This window comes from Phoca vitulina, unplaced genomic scaffold, assembly GCF_004348235.1.
Source record: "Phoca vitulina isolate PV1807 unplaced genomic scaffold, GSC_HSeal_1.0 scaffold31, whole genome shotgun sequence".
Lineage (NCBI taxonomy): Eukaryota > Metazoa > Chordata > Mammalia > Carnivora > Phocidae > Phoca > Phoca vitulina.
The window spans coordinates 16,547,798-16,571,301 of record NW_022589734.1 but is presented as its reverse complement, the minus strand read 5'-3'; the positions used below and the strand labels follow the sequence as shown (position 1 = coordinate 16,571,301).

General features: G+C 42.1%; 1 protein-coding gene across 15 annotated transcripts in view; it reads left to right on the top strand.

The window, feature by feature from the left end:
* ATXN1 (ataxin 1) overlaps nt 1-23,504 on the top strand; it is a 391,544-nt gene that overhangs the window by 137,520 nt on the left and 230,520 nt on the right. For 13 of the 15 annotated variants that reach the window (XR_004301879.1, XM_032425008.1, XM_032425004.1 and 10 more), the window contains one exon: nt 14,478-14,606. The gene's annotated coding sequence lies outside the window, so the exon portion shown is untranslated. Of the gene's footprint in view, nt 1-11,801; nt 11,843-14,477; nt 14,607-19,453; nt 21,376-23,504 lie in introns of those variants that run through there. The other 2 variants (XR_004301880.1, XM_032425015.1) reach the window with 2 other exon arrangements.

Genomic DNA, 23,504 nt, shown 5'->3' with positions numbered 1-23,504 from the left:
CCCTGGTATCCTGTTTGCCCCACTTGGCATTCCAAGCCTCACCTACTTCTCCTGCCTGTTCTGTTCTTGTGGTCGTGCCCTCTCCTGCCTCTCTAAACCTCTGCCACAGAGTTTACCTGTGATTTGTGAAACTCAGCTCAGACATCCCCACAAGCCTGAGTCAAGCCTAGGGCTTCGGTGAGCTCACCCCATTTATGGTGGGGTGGGGCCTCTTTTCCTGCTGGGTCACCTGCACATCTCAAAACTTGCCTTTCCTTGTGGAAATTTGTTTTAAATTATGCTCTGGCTGCCAGAGGCTCAAGGCTGGCTAAACTCAATTGTGGGGCTGTTGGAGGTACCCCCCTGAAAATTCTATTACAGGATGGAAGGTGGAGGCTGGGAAGAGGAGGGGGCGCCGTGAGGACTGGTGCTGTATCCCTTGAATCCTGGCTTCCCGGGGTGGCGGGGGGCATGGGGGCCTGAGAGGAGAGGTGTAGAGAAGGGTTTAGATGCCCTCAGGCAGGAAAAGAGCCAGAGAAAAGAATGGCATCTGAGAGAAGGACTAGTCCCAGACCTGCCTTTAGGGGGCGCCTGGCTCTGGGGCCACAAATTCTGAAACTGGTGAGAACCAGGCCCTTACCAGTTCCCTGTGATTCTGGGTAGATGGCCTTTAGATGTGGTGGCATCAGCCCCCGGGGGCTGCACCCACCTACACCGGGGAACCCCAGTGTTCCTTCTGGGGGCAGTGTATAGTCTTTAAGATAGCAATGTGCCAGCCACTTTATATTCATGATCTCATAATTAGCATATCATATTACATTGTATTATAATAATTCCTACTTCACAAAGGCATAACTAAGGCTCCCAGAGTTTGCCCATGGTCATAGCAGAGTATGACCCCAGCTTGTGATTTCAAGGTGTTTCTGTCATTATGGTGGGTGTTAAAATGAAGTGAAATCAGCTTTTATTTATTTATTTTTTTTGAAATCAGCTTTTAAAAATAAGAGAGTTACTGTAATTTATCTCCCGATTCAGAATGTTGGCTGATGGCCTATGCTGGAATTTAAAGGAAAGTAAAACTTTCGATTCTTCAGTTTAAAAAATCAAAAGTTTTAAAGGACAAGTATTTTTCAGAGGGCAAAACACTGACCCGAGTATATTCATATTGAAACAATGTGTTTCACTGGTGTTAATGTTGACAGGGTAGAAGTGGGAAAGAGTTTCAGAGCAGAAACCCCTGGGGCCTGAAGGGGAGGCACCTTGGGGGGGCCAGAGGGGAAGGATCCTGTAGACAAACTTTACCTACTTTACGATTTGGGTCAGTACAGCTCTGCTTCACCTTCCCCTGGGATCAGAAAAAAGACATTAAGCCAGTTCCTTGGCTTCTGCTTAACTCACAAAGGACAGTTTAGTGTGGGGGTAATATTCATTCCTTGAATTCCCTTGGCGTGGGTTTTGAAAACTTTTAAGATTTATGGATTAGTTGAGAACCCTCATTCTGAAATGCATGAGAATTTTCTTCTTGCAAAATAGATTCCACTTGGACAAAATCTCCTAGTTGTATTTCTCCTCTTGAGTTACTGAAACAAATAGATTTTAAGTGTCTGGCTGGCTCTCCACCGCATCCTGTTAGAAGGTCAGAATGGAAAAAGATGGGTGTTAGCAGTGCTGCTGGAAGAATAAACTCGAAGCCCCCTGGGGAACCTTGGAACTCCACGTCTCATCCAGTATCCTAAAGGCACATTTTTTTTTCTTTCTCTCGGTATAAAATCAATGCTGCCGCCGAGCAGTTTGCTCTGGTTTGCTCTCGGTGCCTTATTAGAGTGAAGACGTTAATATTAGGAATTTTGTGTTCAGTTTTAGCCTTTTGATGGGGGTTTTTCTTTTTTTTTTTTTTTTTTTCTTCTTTTCCTTTTTGGACTACCTGTGTAATTTCAGGAACAAGCCTGACTTTGTTATGCTTCCTTAATCTTACCTCACCTGGCCTAGATAACATGCATTCCAGATTGAATTGAGAGTTTGCAATGAGGCAGCTAAGCAACAGGCTCTAACAGCTGGGTCATTTTCTGAGAATCAAAGGACGTGGCTTCAGTTTCCAGGTCTGGCTTTGGCCTGCTCGGTGAGAGCTGACATTTAACTTGCCTCAGCCTGTGCACTTGGGGATGATTAAAGTGGCTGCCTGATTCATAACTTATAGGTGATTACACTTGTAAAGTATTTGGAGGCCCTCTTCTTTCATTCATTTATTCAAACAAACATTTGTTGTTGAATGAATGGTGACTTTGATTTAATAACACTACAGACATAAAACATGGGCAGTTTGTAGATAGCAATCTTTTTTATTTGCTCTCCTAAAGGAATTTCATTACCAAATCCTCGTGAATCTTGAACCTCGAGAAGAATAATCCTTTCCTTTGTTGGAGTTTTAAATTTAGAATAATCAGACAATAGTGAAGCATTCTGTTCAAAGCATTCCTTTTAGGCTACCCATTTATTATACACTGCTCTTAAGAAGAGATGAATTTGATTAGCGTTCAACATTCAAGTCGGTGTTTTTGCATTGCTAATACTGGGGAGAAATTTTCAAAAAGTTGTGCCTGCTGTTTAACATTATTATGTAGTCAACTTTTAATTATCTGTACTGATGGAATATAATCAGCGATGTGTATACTCCACAATCATTTCCCTTGGCTTTGGGAACCATTGTAGGATGCTCTTATTTACCTTCCATTATGGTTTTGGTCAGACTAGTATTCGAATTGTGCCACATTCTTTGTGCACACAGCTGATCATAGAAAGGAAGGATGAAAAGCCTAAAAGCGTACCAGGGGGTTAGGGAAAAGTCAACTGGAATTAAAAACATTTATTACAGATAATACACAGAATGAATGATCCCAAGATTATTCATCTTGATTATTAAATAGAAACTAATGGCCCTTCATTCACTGCAATTGCCTAAGGAGAAAAAAACCCACAATAAACCACTTACAAGTTTTCTGTGTACTGTTCTTTTTTTTTTAAAGATTTTATTTATTTATTTGACAGAGAGAGAGACAGCGAGAGAGGGAACACAAGCAGAGGGAGTGGGAAAGAGAGAAGCAGGCTTCCCGCCGAGCAGGGAGCCCGATGCGGGGCTTGATCCCAGGACCCTGAGATCATGACCTGAGCCGAAGGCAGTCGCTTAACCAACTGAGCCACCCAGATGTCCCCTCTGTGTACTGTTCTATTATTGTTTCCTCCTTTTGCATTCTGAAATTTTGTAGAAGCAAACCTGCTTAAGTCACCCCAGTAACCCGGCAGCAGTAAATGCTGTCAGATCTGTGACCTCCAAAGCGTGTTGTGCACACCGCTGAGGCTCCAGGTAGGCCTTTTGGGGGAGGAGAAGGGCTATAGGAGTCTTGACCTATTAATGTTTCTAAATAATGTCACTGTTACTTGTGTTAGCGGTTACTGTTTATTACTAAAAACACCTCTTCTCTTTTTGTTATTCAGGCTAAGCTTTTTTTTATGGGTAGCAATTATAGAAGGGAATTTTTGGAGGGTTTGTCTTCTGCATAGTGGCCTTCTGGATTTCAAAGGTCTTCTCCTCATAAAAATATATTTCTGCATCAGCCTGCTCTAGAGCCCCTCCCCTCCTACCATTTTTAGCCCTGTGTGGTTCATTCACCTGAGAGATTGTGAAATTGCTTCGTTCGTGCTTTGGAAACCAACGATGGCTGGCTCTTCAGTGTGAGAGAAGGGATGATCCGTAAGCATGAAGGTGTGGACACACAGGAAAAGAAAAGCATCTTTGGCAACACCGTTTGGTGTGGGGCCAGTCCTTGGTAACTCAGGAGGAAGGTCTCCAGCCCGGCTCACCTGGCCTGCAGGTCAGTGGCATCTGGTTGCCATCGTTGGGCTTCAGCAAGTTGGAAATTGCACTTGGTACCTTCTGCTGGCTTGCCCGCCTGCCATCTGGTCAGAGCTTCACCTGCTTCCTCTCCCTTGCAGGTGATGCTGTGTACAGCTGTTCAGATGCACCCCAACACCTCATCACCCCAGCTGGACACCAAGCAAGGGAGAGCCTTGGGAGGGGTGAGGTGTGGCTCTTTGGTGGAGGCCAGTTTCTAAGTTCATGTTCTTGCCAGCCAGTCAGCATTGCACATACCTGTCAGCCTGCAGGCACCACGTGCCCTGGAGCAGAGCTGATCGCACATTTGGGAAACAGACTCTGTTAGCTGGCCCCGGGTCCCCTGCTCTCCCACTGCCCCCCATCCTCATCTTTGCTGACATTCGCATCATTTCCACATCCAGGAGCCAGCGTCCCTCTGTTGTTCTCACTTATTCCCTTGTTCTGACCTGCTCTGTACAAAAGGAGAGGAAAACCAGTGTCCGAATGTCTGCTCCCCGTGTGGTTTGGGCCACATACTTTTATATACATAATTGAACTTTAGCTTTGCACCAACTTTCTGAGACAGGTGTTTGTCTCATTTCACAGCTGATGAACTTGAGAGTCAAGCTAATAAATAACTTCCCCAAAGTTACAGAGCTGGAAAGTGGTAAAACTAAGATTAATACTCAGCTTTGATTCAAAATCTTTTCTCTTTCCGTAAGTGTGTGTGTATGTGTGTGTGTGTGTTCCTTTTTTTTTTTTTTTTAATATTCCACTTCCGAGGTTTATTCCTACATTTAAAGAGAGAATCTTTAAGCCAAAGGAAAGATTCTAATTATAGCGTTTCAGGGATCAGTGAGTTGTTGGAGGGCTGTGGTCTTAAAACCATACCACACTAGCAGCCAGCCCCTGCAAGGTGTGACAAGCCCGGTCACATGCATCAAAGCATCATTCTTGATGGACTCTACTTCTTTTACTGAATCCTAGCCTCCTTGCTTCTGTTTCTAAGCCCTGCGGACATCTCAGTTGCTTCTCTTTGCTGTGCTGGCCAGAGATGTGTGCTTTCCTGGTTTCCTAATAAAACTTGAACCCATGTTGGGAGCGCAAATATTTTATATTCCAGCCTCCTCTCTCACAGTGGATTTGGATTTGGCAGCACTCCATTTAGGAATAGGCTTCCCCTTCCATTGAAAGTAGCTTTATGTTGTTTATCAGGGGGCCGCGAGAGACAGTCCTCCCAAAGAAACATTTTCCTGCCCCGCTGCCGTAATGGTGACCAGCAGAAGGTGCGGTCCCTACATGCCCAGCAGGGCTAAGGGGTGTGGGCGAGCACATCCGTCTTGTACCCTGGAGACACCCGCCGCTGACGAAGTTCCCTTACAGAGCCCAAAGGAATTTTCCTCCTTCCACCGGAGGTGTTTATAACCTCTAATTTGCTCACCATGCCTCTTGTAGAAAGGGGTAGGAGCTGAAGCCACTGGCAGGCTGCCACCGAGCCGCTGCGGGCTCGCGTCCCAGAGAGCGGTGGCGCTCCCCCGTGGGTGCTGGGATGCAGATGGGGCGGGCGGAGGGAGGCCCGAGCCTCCGCGGCCCGGCCCCGCCCCGCGGCCCGGCCCCGCCCCGCGGCCCGACCCCGCCCCGCGGCCCGACCCCGCCCCGCGGCCGACCCCGCCCCGCGTCCCGGAGGTGTGCGCCTCGGCCTCGCGGGCAGCCAATCAGGGAGCGGGGCGTGGCCGCAAGGCGCGGGGAGGAGGAGCTGAGATGAACGTGTGGGTGGGTGGCCCCCCTTGTTGGAACAGCTCCTTTTCAAGACCTTATAATAAATGTTGAGCTTTGCTTTTTTTTTTTGGACTCTGTGCCTGACAGTGAAGGGCATAGCCCTTGCTGGGGATGTGTCCTCATACAGGCTCTGCCTTGGGAAAGGGGCGCCTCTATGTCGCTGTGGCAACCTCCACCTGCAGCTGTGGGCCTGGAAGTGGGCTCTGACCTCATTCCCCGTAGTTTAAGGGGATGGGAGGAGGACTAATTAGTCCCTCATTAAGCACTTACCACGAAGTACAGTAATTCTCCTGAAAAGGTAATCTAGTCGCGGAATAAAAACCAGACACACTTGCAACATCGGAATACAGAGTCATTTTAAATAAAAGCTTTTTGTAGTTGTGGAAAATGGTTGTGTTTTAATAGGGTCTTTACATAATGGTGTTACAAAGGGATCCTTTAAAATAGGATTTTAAGGGCACCTGGCTGGCTCAATGGGTAGAGCATGCGACTCTTGATCTGGGGGTTGTGAGTTCGAGCCCCACTTTGTGTGTAGAGATTACTTAAAAATAAAATCTTTAAAAAAGAAATAAAAAAAAGTAAAATGTAATTTTAATATTTTTGCCCATGTTGAAAGTTGTCTCATAATCTGGAGTTTCACCTGAGATTACAGACACATTTTTTTTTTTTTACCCCATCCTATTTGTGGGCATCCAACACCAGATACTAAATATCAAAATAGGATTGCTTTGTTTACCACGCTTTCGGTAGAAAATAAATGGGAGTCGGAGGGCTTTCTTGACCAAGAAGGAAAGGCTCACTCTTTTTTTACACTGCCTGGCTAGGTTCCAGCTTACTGGCCTAAAAAGTGAAGGCACCACCAGTGTGAGTAATTTAAGGCCCCTTGATCCTACTTAATTAAAACAGTGAGAGAATATAATAAGCAGAAGACTTCACTGTAGATGCAACACAAACAAACAAACAAAACCCCACAGAACTCTAATAGGTGACTTAACAGGCCCTGATAGCATTGGTTGTGTGTTTTACTTTTTATCACATCTAGTGTTTCAGAGACATCCATCTGAAGGCCTCTGATTCTTCTTCTCCCCCAGGGCTGCCTGCCTCTCACACATTTCATTGCTTGTTGGGGTTAACCAGTAAGAAAGAGACCAGAATGGAGAAAAAAATGCAGAAACATGGTCAGGATAATTTAAAATTCAGATAGTGGTTACTACCCATAACGGATGCTGTGGGGAAGAAAGCTGTTGACAACAATATCGGCCAAAAGCTATGTTTCACACACCTCCGTTCATGTAAGCTATGGAAGGTAGACTGCTTCCTCTCGGGATTCACATCACTGTCTGCTATGGAGTTATGGTGCCCCTTCTTACTGTTCCAGCAATAAGAGGTTCTGTTCAATGTCTTCATTGCTTCTCCTCAGGGCCTTTATTTGCTCACTCTCCACTGAGACCCAGCCAGGTCTGTTGCTGCTGGATGGGGAAAGATACAGAGCTGGTCGTATGGCATTCACACTCTGAGCCAGGACCAAAGGTCAGTAGCCTCAAGCTCTGATCTTGGTCTTTTGGAGAGGGAAGAAACCTTTGCCTCTATCCCTACACCTGTCAAAATTGAATTACAAAAATTTTGCTATTCTAAAATAAAAGCTAATAAAGCTTTTCTTCATCTCTTTTGGTTATCTGTTCTGTTTCTCTCTAATATTGAAGGAAATAAAGAATTCTCTCAATTTGCCCTAGTTTTGTGTCTTTTAGGTTCCTACATGACTTCCTGTTCCAAGTGGGCAGTTTTGGTCCCTGGAACCTAATGTATTCTAGAGAGCATTCTTTGACACCTTTGGTAGCCACCTTGCTTAAGAATTAAACAATTGGCAAATAAAGCCATGAGGAACCTTCAGATTATTTATCCTTGTCCAATCTAAATTATCAGTTATTGCCACATTTGAAGGTGGAGAAATAAACCTAGGAAGTAGCTCTCATTCATTACGGTTAGTGAGGACCAAAGTATAAACTCACCAATGTGACAGAGAGGTGTAGGATGTTTATTTCTTTATGGATATTCATAACTTGGGCCTATAAAGTAAAAAAAAAAAAAAACAGCATTAGATTAAATAGATCTCCTTCTTGATTTTAATATGATTTAAAGAATGATGATGTACACTGCTGGTAGGAGCACAGATTGGCATAGCCATTTTGGAAAACAGCTCGGTAGTGTTGTATAAGATTGCATGTTCACGTACCTTGTGACCCAGCCAATCCATTCTTAGGCAGCACCCCAGAGAAACTTGGCTTCTGTGTATTGTTTCTAATGGAAACCTCATTGTTTCTAAGAGGGGAAAAAAATTAAAAATAACACTAGAAACTAAAAGTGAGCATTCTGTTGTTACACTTCATAGATTATATACACATTGCATGCATTCTTGTGTAGGTTTCAAATTGTGCATAATACAAGTATATATTTTTGGATTGAAAATTTTTTCCCATTTTCATGAGATATAATTGACATACGGCACTAGTCTAAGTTTAGGGTGTGCTGCGTAACAGTTTGACTTATGTATATTGTGACATGATCAACACGATAAGTTTAGTTAACATCCATCATCTCATGTAGATACAAAAAATTAAAAGAAAGAAAAAAAATATATATTTTTTTACCTGTGAAGAGAAATCAGAGTTTACTCTCTTAGCCACTTTCGTATATATTATAGAGCAGTGTTAACTATAGTTACCAAGCTATATAGTTAACTATAGTTTGTTAAAAATACAAATATTTTTAAGGTGATAATGTATAACATAAGCCAGACTTTTCTCTTGTTACTTCTACATTCTATCCATTTCATAGTAGAGTCCCCAGAGTCTTGACATCACACAGGAGTGGTTGGAAGGTCTGGTCTGACAGTGAAACCCCTGGGGTCCTGTGGGTGGCCGTGGGGTATAGGGCGAGGCTGACAGTAACCACTAAGTGGAATGAGCTAGAAGACACAGAAACCCCCAGTTCTCCCCTTCCTGTGAACACCCAGAAAATCTTGGGGCACGGAGGAAAGAGGACCCAGCAAGTAAGGCTTGGTGACCTCTTGGAAAATCCATATTTATTGCCCCAGCAGTGACGAATGGTTCCAAATGTGGACAGTCAGCGTGGATAGGTTATTACGAGAAACTTGCTCTTTTGCTGCCCACTGTTCTTTCCCGAACAAAATATGGCCTTTTGAGTGAGGTAGGATTTGGCATGTGTGTGATGATGTAATCTGTTATGCAGCCAGGCAAAGTGTCACCGGCTCAAAGGTTCACTCTTGCAGAATTAACAGCGGATCTGCGAGAAATTGGTCCATGTGGGAGTAAGAATTACAATCAAAGTGGAAAATGCACGCCAGCGCCAGTGTTGAGTCCTGAAGTTCTCCGCAGCTGAGATGCGTCATCGCTACAGGGTCGGGGGGTCCTGGAGGCGAGGGCAGCCGTCTCCAGGGAATCCTCAGCTTCGTCTTAAGCAGCTGAGCAGAAGAAGGTGTGACAAGCTGGTTTGCGGAGGTGGAGCCCGGCTCTCGAGTTCCATTAAATGAGTGTGTGAAATCAATACCCAACTGAACATTGGTCACGAGAACACCCAGAGGACCCCGTGTAGCGTGGTATTTTTCAGACTAATTCTCAGACAGGAAAATGTGCAGCATGGCTCTTTTCTAAAATAGTTTCGACATCATTTATGTAATGTCAGTGCATCTGGAAGTGAAAATGCTAAGAGTTTCATTTCACTAAAAGTGGAATTTTTTTTTTTTTTTTTTTTACTTTAACCTTTAACTTTAGATCACAATTAGTGGTGTTTTCACCACCGTGTGGAGAGTATCAAAGCGTGTGTATTCACTGACACATCGAGCCAGTAGCTACTGAGAATATTTTATGCGCCAGCAACTGTGTAGGTTGTTAGGGAAAATGCGGAGAGATGGTCAGTGACACTCACGGGCTCACAGTCGACAGGGACAAAGGACAAATAGGGTCTGTGTGGGGGCGTGTCACCGGGGAAGTGATATCTGAGCCAGATCTTAAAGCAGGAAGAACATTTGAATGAGTGAGAAGGGCATCCCCAACAGATGATGCACCAGCATAAAGAGGAATTTTGCCTTATAAATTCCTGAGATTTCACCGGATTTTATGACATGAACACAAGCATCGTGATAATGAAATTAATAGTAAATTCAGATAAAAATTATCTAAGTAAATTGAGACTTTTTTTTTCCTCTTAATTATGTTGTAAAGAACGTGTTTGCATTATGTTAAAGTGCCCAGTGGTTGCGGCCAATGAATAGAATTATAACTCAGTTTAAAAGTAGTTTAATATTCTAGTGGTAAAACAATTAGAAGTTAAGAATTTAGCATTTTTATATTATTTTCCCTCTGTAACTCTGGTATGTTTCAAAAAATAGGTGAGCCCCAGTTAAAAATCTGACTTGCTTTCCTGAGTCACAGAGCTAAAGATGAACTGAAAACAGAAATCTCAAAATGCAATGATGCTAGTACGTTAACATTTCAGTACTTTAGTATTCATTATGTACATTTGGCCAGTATGCAAGAGAAAGAACAATAAAGGGCCAAATTAAAAGTTTGCTTTGTAGGATAAATTATTACCAGTTCATTCTGCTCCAGTGTGTACTGGTAACACTTGTAAGCAGTTCGTTCTCACATTATTTTTTTTTCCAAAACACTGTGGCAAAATTGCCTTGCCTGTTTTTCCCTCCTTTGCATAGTCTAGGTCCTTAAATTTCAGCAATTCTAAATCAGAATGGCATCTAATAGGTGACACATGAAATGTATTTGCTATTAATTCAAACATTTATGGCATATTCATTAGGCAAATATGTAATACATATTTATCAAGTCACATTACTCTGTCCAGTAATTAAATGAAAGGGACGAATATGTATCTCTATCTTTTTTTTTTTAGCAAAAGAAGTAATTTGTAGTAAGCACTTCTAATTATCTCAGCCAAATGTTTATAGCATTGGAAAGATAAGACTTGTTGTTTGAATCATTTAGATTTTATAGATAATTTTTATATAGAAATACTTCTCTTCTGTTGATCCTTTTGTACCTCTACACATATATGGCAGATGACTGAAATAATGTGTCCTTTAGCTATAGTGAGTAAGACTCTTTTTTATCCCTAGTTTGCTAGATGCAAACTTTAGCCATTTTTATGGCCTTATAGAGATAGTAATGCTAATTAATGTTTTAATAGGAAAATATGTTGGCCAATGAAACTGTTAAATTTGAAACATGGATTATAAATTCAACTTGGTTGCCCTAATGACAATGTTGATAGTGATAATGATTATGCAATTAATATTTATGGAGTGCTTCTAGAATGCTAAGCTCTCTGCTAAACATTTTACTTACTATTATTTAATTTCCCCAACTAGTCAGTTAAAGGAGATGTTCTTAGGCCAACTTTATAGATGAATTTATAACCATTATATCTCACGTTTAATAATAATTAAAATATACTGCTATGTTAATAACATATTTTAGGGGCGCCTGAGTGACTCAGTCGGGTAAGCATCTGCCTTCGGCTCGGGTCATGATCCCAGGGTCCTGGGATTGAGCCCCACATTGGGCTCCCTGCTCAGTGGGGAGCCTGCTTCCCTCTCTCCCTGGGTCTCCTGCTTGTGCTCTCAGTCTCTATCTTAAATAAATAAAAGCTTAAAAAAAAAAAACATATTTTAAATACTCAACTCTGAAGCTTTGCCCATGTGAAATTTATATGTATATATAGTAGATATGTGTGTATAAGTATATATATGCATATGTATGTTTGTATATATATGAATATATGCATATGCGTATATGCATATGTATGTACGTATATATATATATATATATGTATATATATGTTCTTTTGTTCATCCACAAATATTGATTTGTAGACTACGTGTTATAGGCTGCCATGCTAAAATCTGGAGATAGTACAGTGTCTTGCCTTTACGGGACTTCCAGTGTATTGGGAGAAGTGGACTCATTTAAGATAAAAGTACAAGAAAATATGATAATTGCTTAATTCTTTATTTAAAGATTTTATTTATTTATTTGACAGAGAGAGAGAGAGCACATGAGGGAGCGGCAGAGGGAGAAGCAGGCTGCCCGCTGAGCAGGGAGCCCAACACAGGGCTGGATCCCAGGACCCTGGGTCATGACCCGAGCCGAAGGCAGACGCTTCACTGACTGAGCCACCCAGGTGCCCCTGATAATTGCTTTAATAGGGAAAGTACAGGGTGTTGTAGAAAAACAGGGAAAGAGGGCACCAGCTTCCTAGAAAGTATCAGAGAGGTCTTTGCAGAAAGGAGTCCTATCTCTGAGACTTGATGAATGAGTTTGAAACGATGACATGCAGAGGGGACAGCGAAGACGAGGGTGTGGAGATGAGCAAGAGCAAGGCAGGGATGGTGAGGTCAGGAAGCCACAGGGACGGAAGTGCTGAGCGTCCAGGCAGCTGGACCAAGGACATGGCAGGTTGGGGTCGGATCTCAAGGAGCCTCGCATGCTGTCCAGAGGAATGCAGATTCTCTGTGTTGAAAAGCCATCAGCAAATTAATGTCTATAATGTGCCAAGCATGTGTTGAATACTGAGGATAAAAGGGTGGACAAGAATGTACACAGTTTTGCTTTCCTGGAGCTTACTAATTAGTTAGAGAAACAAGCATTAATCAACGAATCCAGCAAAAAAAAAAAAAAGTATAAAGGTGACTGGTATAAAAAAGGAAAGTGTTTCCCTCAAAGCATGTGGTAGGAGGTAATGACCTGGCCGTGGAGGTCAGGAAAGTCTCCCCTGAGCGGGAGAGGACTGAACTGAGATCTGAAGGAGAAGAGAATACAGGGTCATCTGAAGAAGGTGGGTGATTTGGGGAGAAGAGATCATGTGCAAAGGCCCTGAGGCCTAGGAGAGCAAAGTGCTCCTTAGGAATTAAAAGTAGGCCTGGAAAAGCTGGAGTGCAGGCTGGAAAAGAGGACAAGGACTGGACCGTACTGGGCCCTGGAGGCCATGTTAAGAATCTAGCTCAATGGAAAGCCATTGCATTACTGTAAGCAGGAGCTGAGGATGGGCAGGAGGAGAATGGGCTGAAGGGTGGCAGGAGTGGGAGCAGGGAGACCATTTGGGAGGCCAGTGCAATAGTCCCGGTGAGTCCTGCTACTTGGTGGCCTAGAGCAGGGGTGATGGTGTAGGGGAGAGTTAGAAGGGCCGTGTGCTGGTGGTAGAATCCATGACTGGTTGGTTGGGTATCGGGCATAGTTAGGTAGAGGAAGATGTCAGGTGCCCATTGCTGAGCTAGGAAAACAGGAGAGGGCAGAATCCACTGCTTGGATTTCCAGGAAACATCAGATTGGGGGGAGTGGATATCATAAGGAATTGAGGTTTGAGGTTGGCCTTGAAGAATGAATAGGCATTTTCTAGTTGGCAAGTAGTAAAAGGCATGCTAATCAAAGGGAGTGGCATGCATAAAAACACAGAGGGATATAGCCAAAATAGTTCGAAGAAATACACACACACACACACACACGTCTAAAAGGGAAATTAATATTGACCCATAAATACTGCTGGTTTCTTGATAGGCTCACATCTGTTTTGTGTTGCAGTGATTCGAAAACCTGTAGTGTACAGAATTTGTAAATAGGTAAATAGGTAAAAATGTTTAAGTATTTTTTAAACCATAGACATAATATATAGAAATTCCTTTCTTTACTTCCATATCTTAAATTAGGTATTCACATAGGTTCTTGATTTTGTTAATCTTTCTTCTTTCCAATAAAATGTAGCCATTTAGGGAGGACTTGGATTTTAGGTTTTTCCTTTGTGGTTTCGCATCTGGATTTGGGATTAGTTGGCATTTTTAATTGACTAAAATAACTATGAATTTACTCTTGATTGAAATAGCAACATGTTGATTTCAATTTAGCTTGGGAATTAAAATCGAAGGGCAGCCACATCCAAAAAGAGTTAGTAATGCTAAGACCTATGTAACATATCAACTCTGGGAAAAAATAAGGTGATGTCAATTTTATACTTAATGTTTTTATAATAAATACAGGCGTGTTGATAGCAAGATCAATTTGAGAGAGATGGTACAATACTGAAATTATAAACATGGCCTCTGTGAACAATATTGGCTTAAATCCTGGCTTTAACATCTGCTAGCTGTCCGAACGCTCAGATTTCTTGTCAATAACAGAGATAGTAATGATTGCCAGCTACTTTACAGGGTGCAATACAGTGGGGGTAATGTGCATAAAGCCAAGAACATATTAAGTGTTCAGTAAATGTTAGTGATGACTTTGAATTTTATCACCAATACCGTGCTGGACCTGAGTCATCAACAGAGAGGCACATAGAGTTGTGAAAGTGGACACAGGCTGTTATGATAAAACCAGGTACTGAATTTGCTTCACTTTGTGGCTGGAAGGAATCTTAAGATACCATCAAATTCAGTAATGTTGCTGACATTTTCTGGAGGAGAACTATTCTTTTTTTTTTTTTTATTGCTCTGAAGTTTTAGAATCATTAGGGAAGGAGGGGAAGGGACGACATCATCTTGACGGTGATATCCCTGAAGTTAGAAGATGGGGTGGGGTGTGACCCCTGGCCAGAACCCTCTCATCCCCAGAGATGAGGACCTGCTGTGGGTCTGCTTGCTGAGTTTTTGACATTCTGCCATAAGAACTGTGTGTGTGTGTGTGTGTGTGTGTGTGTGAGAGAGAGAGAGAGAGAGAGAGAGAGATTATGCAACTATGTTTCTCTTTTCTGTGACTTCAGCTAATGTGAATGAAGGCCATTGAAAGCTGCCTAACTCAGTGGGAAATTGTTTTTATAATTACAGGTCTAGGCATTTTACACTGAATTTCTCTACTGCCGCCCCCTCCACTCAAGCAAAATCTGTGTGGAAAGATCCACTGGGAAGGAACTGACGGCTTATGTTTCTCCAGTGTGATGAAAGCACATGGTACAGGTAAATATCTCCAAAATCTTTAACTAAAAATAACCGTCCTTTAGTGTAAGGTTCCCAAGAGAGTGGTGGGGATGTATGCATACCTATTCTCACACACACACACAAACACACCACATAAACATACATTTAGAGATGCATATTCTCCAGCTATTTCTTCTGTCTGTGTCTTATAAAAATGGAACCCTTGCTTTTTTTGTGGGAAAGAAAATAGCTTCTAATTATTTTGAGATCACTGATTAGGATGGATGATAAGGCATTGATAAGAAAGAGAGAATTCTGATGACATGGTGTTCCTAAATTCAGCTAGAGACTACCATCTGATGATAGTAGGGAATAATACAATATACACTATTACCTAACTTTTTTGTTCCTCTTAAATATGTAATAATGAACATCTTTTCATACCAATGGATATATATTTACAGCATGATTTTTAATGATTATATATAGTAGACCATTGAATGTATATCCTAAAATATATTTAATTGATCCCCTCTATTGGACATTTAGGGTGTTTCTATTTTTTTTTTTTTTTTTGGCTTTTATGCTACCATGAATGTTCTTATAGCTTTATATTAGTTGCCATTACTAGTGATTTCCTTAGGATACTCCCTTACCAGTAAATTGGAGAGTTTAAAAGTTTTCAAGTGTTAGGACTTTTTGACACTACGTGTTGCCAGATTATTTTTCTATAAAGTCATACCAGTTTATATTTCCAGAGGCAGTATATGAGAGTACCTGTTTTTTTTTTTTTTTTTTTGTTTGTGGGTTTTTTTTTTTTTTTTTTTTGAAAGATTTTATTTATTTATTTATTTGACAGAGAGAGAGAGAACACAAGCAGGGGGAGTGGGAGAGGGAGAAGCAGGCTCCCCACGGAGCAGGGAGCCTGATGTGGGACTCGATCCCAGGACCCTGGGATCATGACCTGAGCCGAAGGCAGTCGCTTAACCGACTGAGCCACCCAGGCGCCCGAGAGTACCTGTTTCCATGTAATTTTGCCAGGGCTGAGAATTTTGAAAACAAAGAGCTGGGCGGGGGGCGGAGAAATTGATTATGAGAAATGGTATCTCGTGTCTCTTTTTTTTTTTTTGCAGGGAGGCATTTATTTGTAAATTTATAAATCATACTATTTTGAAGAACTTTCCTCCAATAGACAGTAGCATGCTTAAAACTTACCAGTTTTTGACATTTGAGAAATAACACTTAAATCAAGAAGGCGTGGAAGGGTCCTAGAGAATTTCGAGTTGTCCCCCTTTTTTCGGCCAAGTATTTTTAGACAACCGCAATATCACTGGATAGCAATACTTTTTCAACGGAGAACATAGTTTTTCATTTCTTAATAAGAGTAAAAGTATTTAATAAATGGCCCACATTAAACATGGATCTGAAATTATACTGAAATTGAAGTATATGTATGTGTGTGTCTATCTGTGTATGTACCTGTCCAACACTGGGAGCATGATTCAATATAATTACGGCAGCTCCATATGATTCAGAGGCTGCAGATCACTGTAGACAAGACTGCAGGCTCCAGACTGCTTGGACTCAAATTCCAGTTTTGCCGTTCTCTTGAACATTGGGCAAGTTACTTTACATCTTGTCTAAGGTTATAAAATTTATAGAATAATAGTATGTATCTCATAGGATGTTGTGGCAACAAAATAGAGTGAAATGTTGAAAATTACTAAAAATCCCATTTCAAAACACTATTTAATGGTAGCAGAAACCGCTTGTGATAAAAGTAAAAAGAAAGCAAAATATGATGCTTAAACGTAGTGTAATCCCAGTCTTGTAAAATTATTATTTTTTTCTTCTGCTTCTTTCTTTTCATCCTCTTCTGGTATCCCCCCCCCAAAAAAAATTGTTTTAATATATTTCTGAATGGCTTTAATTTGAATTAATGGAGTCATCACAGTTCTGGAGAAACTGTCTGACCGAAGCCTGCAAGTCAGAGAGACCCATTGAGCACAGAGCCGTGACATCCGTCGATGTCACCTGGCCCGTGGGCCCCTTGAGGCAGCCCTTGTGTGAGAGCAGGTTGCCTTGCTCCTGCACCCCAGCGAGCACCTTGGGTCAGGCAGGCTTCCTGGCCTCTTTGAGCTGCACGTGGAGAGTCTCCGTCTGGCTCGGTGCGTGAGCTACCAGCCTCATCTCTTCCCCCATGATAAACAAGCTTCCTTTCCCTAATTAAATGAACAAGAAGGTAGAGTGAGAGACGCCCCCCTCCGCCCCCCGCCCAGCTCTTAGGAAACATATGCTTCATCCCACATAAACACAGAAGGGAAACCTGTGGGGTTGTGAGGCTCCTCAATCCTTTAGCTATATCAGACAGTTGAAAAATAGAAGGAAAAAGAGGCAAAGGGTTATTTGGCATTAAGGAGACAAACACAAGGCCACTCGGTGAGCTTTGGTTAACGCTTTTCACTGGCTATTCTGCAACCGTTGTGTGTAAATCCGCATATTTGTTTTGGCCCACACTTAGAGTCTAACTTGAACAGCTCTGTATTTTTCAATAAGAGGAGGAACATCTGAATTCCTAATTAAAACAGTTTAGCCTAAGAACTTCTCTTTAATGGCTCATAAATTATTCTCCCGTAAATGATTGTAAGAGTGAATAAGGAAATGCAACTTGTATTTGTACACATACATCTGTTATTTTGATTAAATGAGTAAGTTCATAAAGGGAGAGAGGACAATAAATGTGTCAGCAAATATAGGGCAGGAAAAGAGTTCATAGTGTCCTGCCAGACTCCAGCGAGGCACCTCACGAGTGTAGGTAGATAGGAAAGCTGGACGTTACGGTAGTGAGAATGGTAATAGCACTACCATATGGAACATTTGGTATTTGGATAGCACTTGGACTCCTCCTAAACTACAGAATCAATAGGAACTCAAACAGAGAGGAAGAAACAGTTCTCTTGCTGCAAATCCCTGGCTGGGTGCAGAAATGCAGACGTGTGGATTATCCAGGGCCTTATCAGAACGAATGTCTCTAGGGAGGCAGAAGAGTGCGGGAATATTCCACCATATTTAACTGTGCTCTAGCCTCACACCCATGGTCCAGCACTTTTTGATTGTCTCCATAACCAAACCATTTTTGCAGTCATGGAGGAAACCTGTCTGTAAGACCAGGCCAAGACCACTGTTGAAAACTCAATTCGTAGAGTCCCACAGGGCCTGTGGGGTGGTTAGGACTCTGCTGGTACAGAATGGAGGCACAGCTTTCGAATTGTAAGAGGCTGAGACCGTGTCTTTAAATTCTAACTCCATTCAGTCATGTATTACCCATTTATTCATTCAGCAAATACCTCTTTGGGGGGCTACGATGTACTGGTATGGTTCTAAGCACTAGAGATCGCGAATGGAACAAGACAGACAGGAGGCCTGCCCTAATGGAGTTCACATTTCCAAGGGAGGTGCAGTCGATAGCATTATAACCTAGTTCAGGTGAACATGGAGCTGAACTGGGCCGTTCTACAAGGAGGCAGAGAATGCATCTGAAATGAGAGAAGCCAATGGAGAAAGACCCTTTGATCTGAAAGGCAGAAAGAACCAGAGAACAGTCGGCAGTTGGCAGTGAGGTTGTGGTTATTGACAGTGGGACCAGATTGGGAATGGAGTAGAAAGTAAAGAGAGAAGACAGCTGTGGAACTCTGCTTGGATGAGCATGGTCAGGGCCAGGAACATTCTGGGAGCTGTTGATCTCAACGTAGGTAATCTAAATAGCGCCCGCGATTGGCAAGCCATATTTTAAGCAATTGTGACTCTATGAACATGCTAGATAGAAGAGTGGGTGACGCATGGTATATTGAGATACTTTCTCTGTTCAGCTACCACCCAAAGAATGGGGGGGGTGTGGTTGCTTTACCAGAACCTGTGTACCTTATTCCAATTTGTATTAACCACATCCCTTTTCTTCGTTATCCACCGCCGTTCATGTTATAGGGGGAGATTAAGTATATAATTAATTCTACCTTCTGTGCACAAGCATAGTTAATTTTACTTGGTTAACTTGAGATGGATAGAAGTTCCATATCAAAATAGTCTCTTTGGTCGTCACATCTTGGCCTCTCCAGTATTTGGTGCCTTTCCACTCTGCTTGTTTGTGGGATTGTGGTTCTTCTGGCCTTCTTCCCTCCATTCCTAGGTATTTAGTGGTCTCTTAAATAATAAAATCCACTCAGAGATTTCTTTTGTCTTTTTTGGCCTTCAGCATGGGTTAGGTAAAGACTGTATTTCTGGCTTTGGATTGACTGTCATGGGGCGGGGGGGCTTTTTCTCTATTTTGTCTTTCCCTGGTCAACTTTCTTTTGGGGCTCAAACCTCTACCATATGCTTTACCTAAATGCTTTTTCTTTCTTTGACACACCCAGTTTAGTTGCTTATCCCACTCCCCAACCCAACCCACCCAACCATCCAACACATGCATATACTGTGCTTTCTGGGCTTTGCAACACACATTTCCACGGTTAAAAACCCTATTGATATTCATTAGATATTTAAAATAGAGATCTCCTCCAAACTTATCTTTCAGCATAAATATGTTCTTCCGTTTTCCACTCCAGTTCCTGGAAAAAAAAAAAAAAGCCTCCATAATTCATAGCCAGTTTGGGGGAAGGTATTTATTTTGAAACACTTAATGATGTGTTTCGTGGCAAAATGAAAACCGTAGAGACAAAGACTCAAGAGTACATAGTGTTTTAGATGTAGGCATAGCTTTTCAAAATGATTTTGGAGTATATTCGAGTTTCTAAATTTACCAGAAGCGCTTTATTCTTTGAAAGCCTCATAAATCATGTGATTGACTGTGTCAGTGTGCAGACATTCACGTAGTTCCTTTACCTTAGGAAATAAGGTAGATTATTGTGTCACCTGATGGAGGAAAACACATGGAAAAAACACGATGGAGATTGACACCAAAGCCTACCATTTTGTCTCTGAGACCCTAAGGTGGAATGCTGCAGAGATTCTGCCATCTCTACTACATGGATGCTGCTCTTGTTGTTGACATACTGCACTGTTCCAAGTCTAAGCAATGAGTAGAAGGAGAAATATCAAAGGGTCAGTATTCTGTGGTACCTTTCAAATTAGTGTTTTTTTCTCATAGAGTTTATCAAGTTTATCATTTAAATGAAGCATTTAAATATGTTTTCTAAATTGTAGAATGTTAGATGTTATAGCTTGTGATGTTGTAGTGTTTGGACATAGAAGGCAACTTGAAGATCATTTAGTCCCCTTGCCTCCCTAACTCAAGACCCCCTCCAATTTAGGTTTTCACTAAATGTTTTAGTAAAATTTGGGAAGGTAGCTTCTATGACTTGGCAGTTACATTCGGTCCCTCCTGTTTTCTCTTCAGAAACATTCTGTCTTCTCTATCCTTCCTTTTTCTGTTCTTTGAAGTGAGGACAGCAGGTCACCGTGAGGATTATAGACATACAGACCTTTGCACATTTCCTGGCCCGGCGCTATTTACTGCTACTATTTCTACTCTGCTTCTCCCTCTATTTACATTCTGGTTTCTTGCTCCTAGAGATCAACTTTAGATCCCGAGTGTCTAAAACGAATGAACGTTAACCAAACAGAACAAGAAATTTAGCGCTGATATCACATGTTTTAGAAGCCGGGGCTGTCTTTGGTCCTACAGCAGAGATGTGATCCGCTGCGTGCATCTGTGGCTGAACCCAAGTTCAGGGGGAAACGCCCTTGGCCTGGGGATCAGCAGGGCCATGTACCCTGCGCCTCCACGTTTTATATCTGTAGTGAATGGGTTACTCTCTAAGGCTTCATCCCTTCTAAAAATGATCATCATCTTACGTTCTGGATGTTTTGAGGTTTTGCGGTCCCTGTAGGAAAGAACCTGGGAAAAGTCCTCGTCGTTTGCGTATCTGCGTGAAGTGTTTTCTGGAAGGTTCCCCCGTTCACGCTCAGGTGGAGCTGATGACCTGGTCCTCCAGTAATGATGATGAGACAGAATAAAACAAATACTCCTTTCCTGCATAAAGGCATCCCCCCCCGCCCCCCGATGCTTAACCCCTTAAGCTAGTGTTCAGATGGCACGGAGGGAATATCACTTCACTTGCCGCTGAAATACAGCCGTCTCGGGAGTGAAATTTGGCAGCTGAGTAATAGTCAAGCTGCAGTACTTATATGACAGTTTGGGGAAAGGAGCGAGACAGAAATAGCAGATTCCAAAATAATCCAATTAAAACAGCAGGAGAGCGGAGTTGGGCGGCAAGGAGGGAGGGGTGGTACGCCAGAGTCGGATCATCGCTGCGCCTGAGAGAGGGTGGCCGGCAGCTCTAGAAGCTCTACGCTGACCGCAGTGAAGACTCTCCTTCACACACGCCAAAGAGGGGTCTCACCCGATGTCCCATTAAGCTGTCATCTGGGGATTTTCTCTCTCTCTCTCTCTCTTTTCCTACTGGTCTAATTATCAGGTTGTGTTGGCACAGAAATGGATCTGTCTGTTTAGAGCTACTTTTTCCTTTTTCCCTCCTGCGTAGGATTATGTCATGTTCGGCATTTATGACATCAGAATGTTACTACGCAGAGAAGTTCTGTTAAGGCACCTTTTGAATGGCTCAGGAAGGATGAGCTGGCAGACAACCCTTCTGTTTAATTCAAGGGTCTTCGTAATAACAGTGGCCAGAAAGGAAAATTCCAGAACTGTGCATGCTAGACAAATGCAGTTGAATAAAAATGTAGAACTCCTTATAGTTTTTTCTGGGGTGGAAGTAACCACTGTGATAACTATTAGAATAAGAACATGGAGGGGCGCCTGGGTGGCTCAGTTGTTAAGCGTCTGCCTTTGGCTCAGGTCATGATCCCGGGGTCCTGGGATCAAGCCCCGCATCGGGCTCTCTGCTCAGTGGAGAGCCTGCTTCTCCCTCTGCCCCTCCTCCTGCTTGTGCTCTCTCTCTCGCTCAAATAAATAAATTCTTAAAAAATAAAAAAAAGATCAAGTGAGGTCGTGCATAAGAAATGTTTTGTGAACTCTGACTCCCATTCCATGCTGTTTCTGTCGATGTGCACCGTGCTTACCGTATGGGGAAGGCGTCAGGGGCGGTGATCACCTATGAGGATACCCCCTGGAGAACCAGTCACGGACAGGAAAAATCTATTGTGAAAACATTTAAAAATATTCATGAATTATTTTTTTTTTCCTGCTACCCATTTTTTTTTCTGGCCCAGACATCCTTCTGTGTGTATGGGACTTTTCCAAAAATTTTTCAGGGAGTTCCGTCACAGAGTTGTCCACTCTCCGTTGGGCTTTACACCACATCATTTTGTAGTAAATTTTTTTCTCTGAGTCAACGTTGAATAACAGCCTAACAAAAAGGAATGCTCTCTTGTTTCATTTAATAATGCTCCTTTCCGGAGGTCCGGGGAGAGATGGGGCGGGGTGGTCAGTGGGCTAGGAACAAGAGGAAGGTAAGTAGGATGCTGAAGGAAGAAGGCTTGAAGCAGGAAAGGTGAAACGAGGTAAATCTTCACCAAGTGTCTCCTTGGCTTCTGTCTCTTAATCACAGACGCCATGAAGTATCTTCTTGGCTTGCTTGCTTGCTTTCTTTTTCTTTTCCTTTTTTTTTTTTTTTTTTAAGATTTCTATCTTAATCTCCTACCAAAGGTAACAAAAGGAAAGCCACTGGATTGCATGCTGGGTGTGTTTCATGCTCACGGACATGTCAGGCAGCCGAGCAAGCTAGATTTCTAAGTGGATATGAACATGGGGATGAATCCGCATGCCTATGATCCTATTTGTGTGTGCATCCGTGCATACGTGCGTGGGGATGGCCACAGACACAACACACAGGTGCATCTGTTGTGTATACCCTAACATGGAAAAGACACATTGACAATAATTAGAAAGGGCGATAGGAAACGTCAGCATTTACTGTTGCATCCAGAGTGTGTGATGTAACATTGGTTGTGCAGGAGAGCCTTTGCTTATTCATCATTTAGAACAATAGTAGGAGTTAAATATTAACAGGTTTAAGTGTCAAAAAGTGTCTAAAAATACAAATTCTCTATTGTTTGCAGCTCTTGCAATAAGGCAGGGTATTTTTGTGTGTTAGATGTGTCTCTGCTTGCTGTGAGTCCAAAATGCTTTGGATAAAGAATGTTACAGAGTGTAATTTGTGACAGAAAATGTGCCCCGATTGTTTGTTTATTATTCCTGAGGATGTTTGCAGGTCTGAACTATCACACGCAGAAAAGAACAGCTTTGTTTGAAAAATACAGTAGGAGCGGTACAAGAAAATTGAATTAAGTAAAGAAACTTAGGGAGTCCATCTTTGATTGATGATGCTTCTTATTTGCTCTTCATTATTCCCTGTGAAGGCACAAAAACTATGAAATTGGATTTGGAAACTGGATTAAGACAAATGGCTCCTCAGATTTTTTTTTACCTTAGCTCTTTCCAATTTTCTTAGTAAAGCATATAGTCACTATATAAAGAGTCCATGTTTACTACATTAAATCGTCCTAAAAAACATGCCCCTGAGGTTTGATTTTAAGAATTAGTTTAGAAGATGCAGAGGCAGGGTATATCTGCTGTGTTATGGTATTTGTCTCTAGATATTTTATATGCCCACTTATTTTTATTATTATAGAGCAATGGAGTAAAAAGGGAACGGAGTACTGTTTTTCTTAAGGAAGTTTTTTCTGCCTATCACCCTGCTCTTCTTTCACTAGGTAGAGTTTAATATATTCTCATTTGAGCTATTGCATTACTCCTCCAAATACTTTTATCAGGGCCTTGTAGATATACACATGAGTCTCTGTGAACTAGTCTGCAAACCCCCTGAAATAAGAAATTTTTATTTTGTTGTAACTCTGGCACCTAAGACAAGGCGACGAGCATTATTTGTTGAGGGACTGAATCAGTCAGTCATTCAG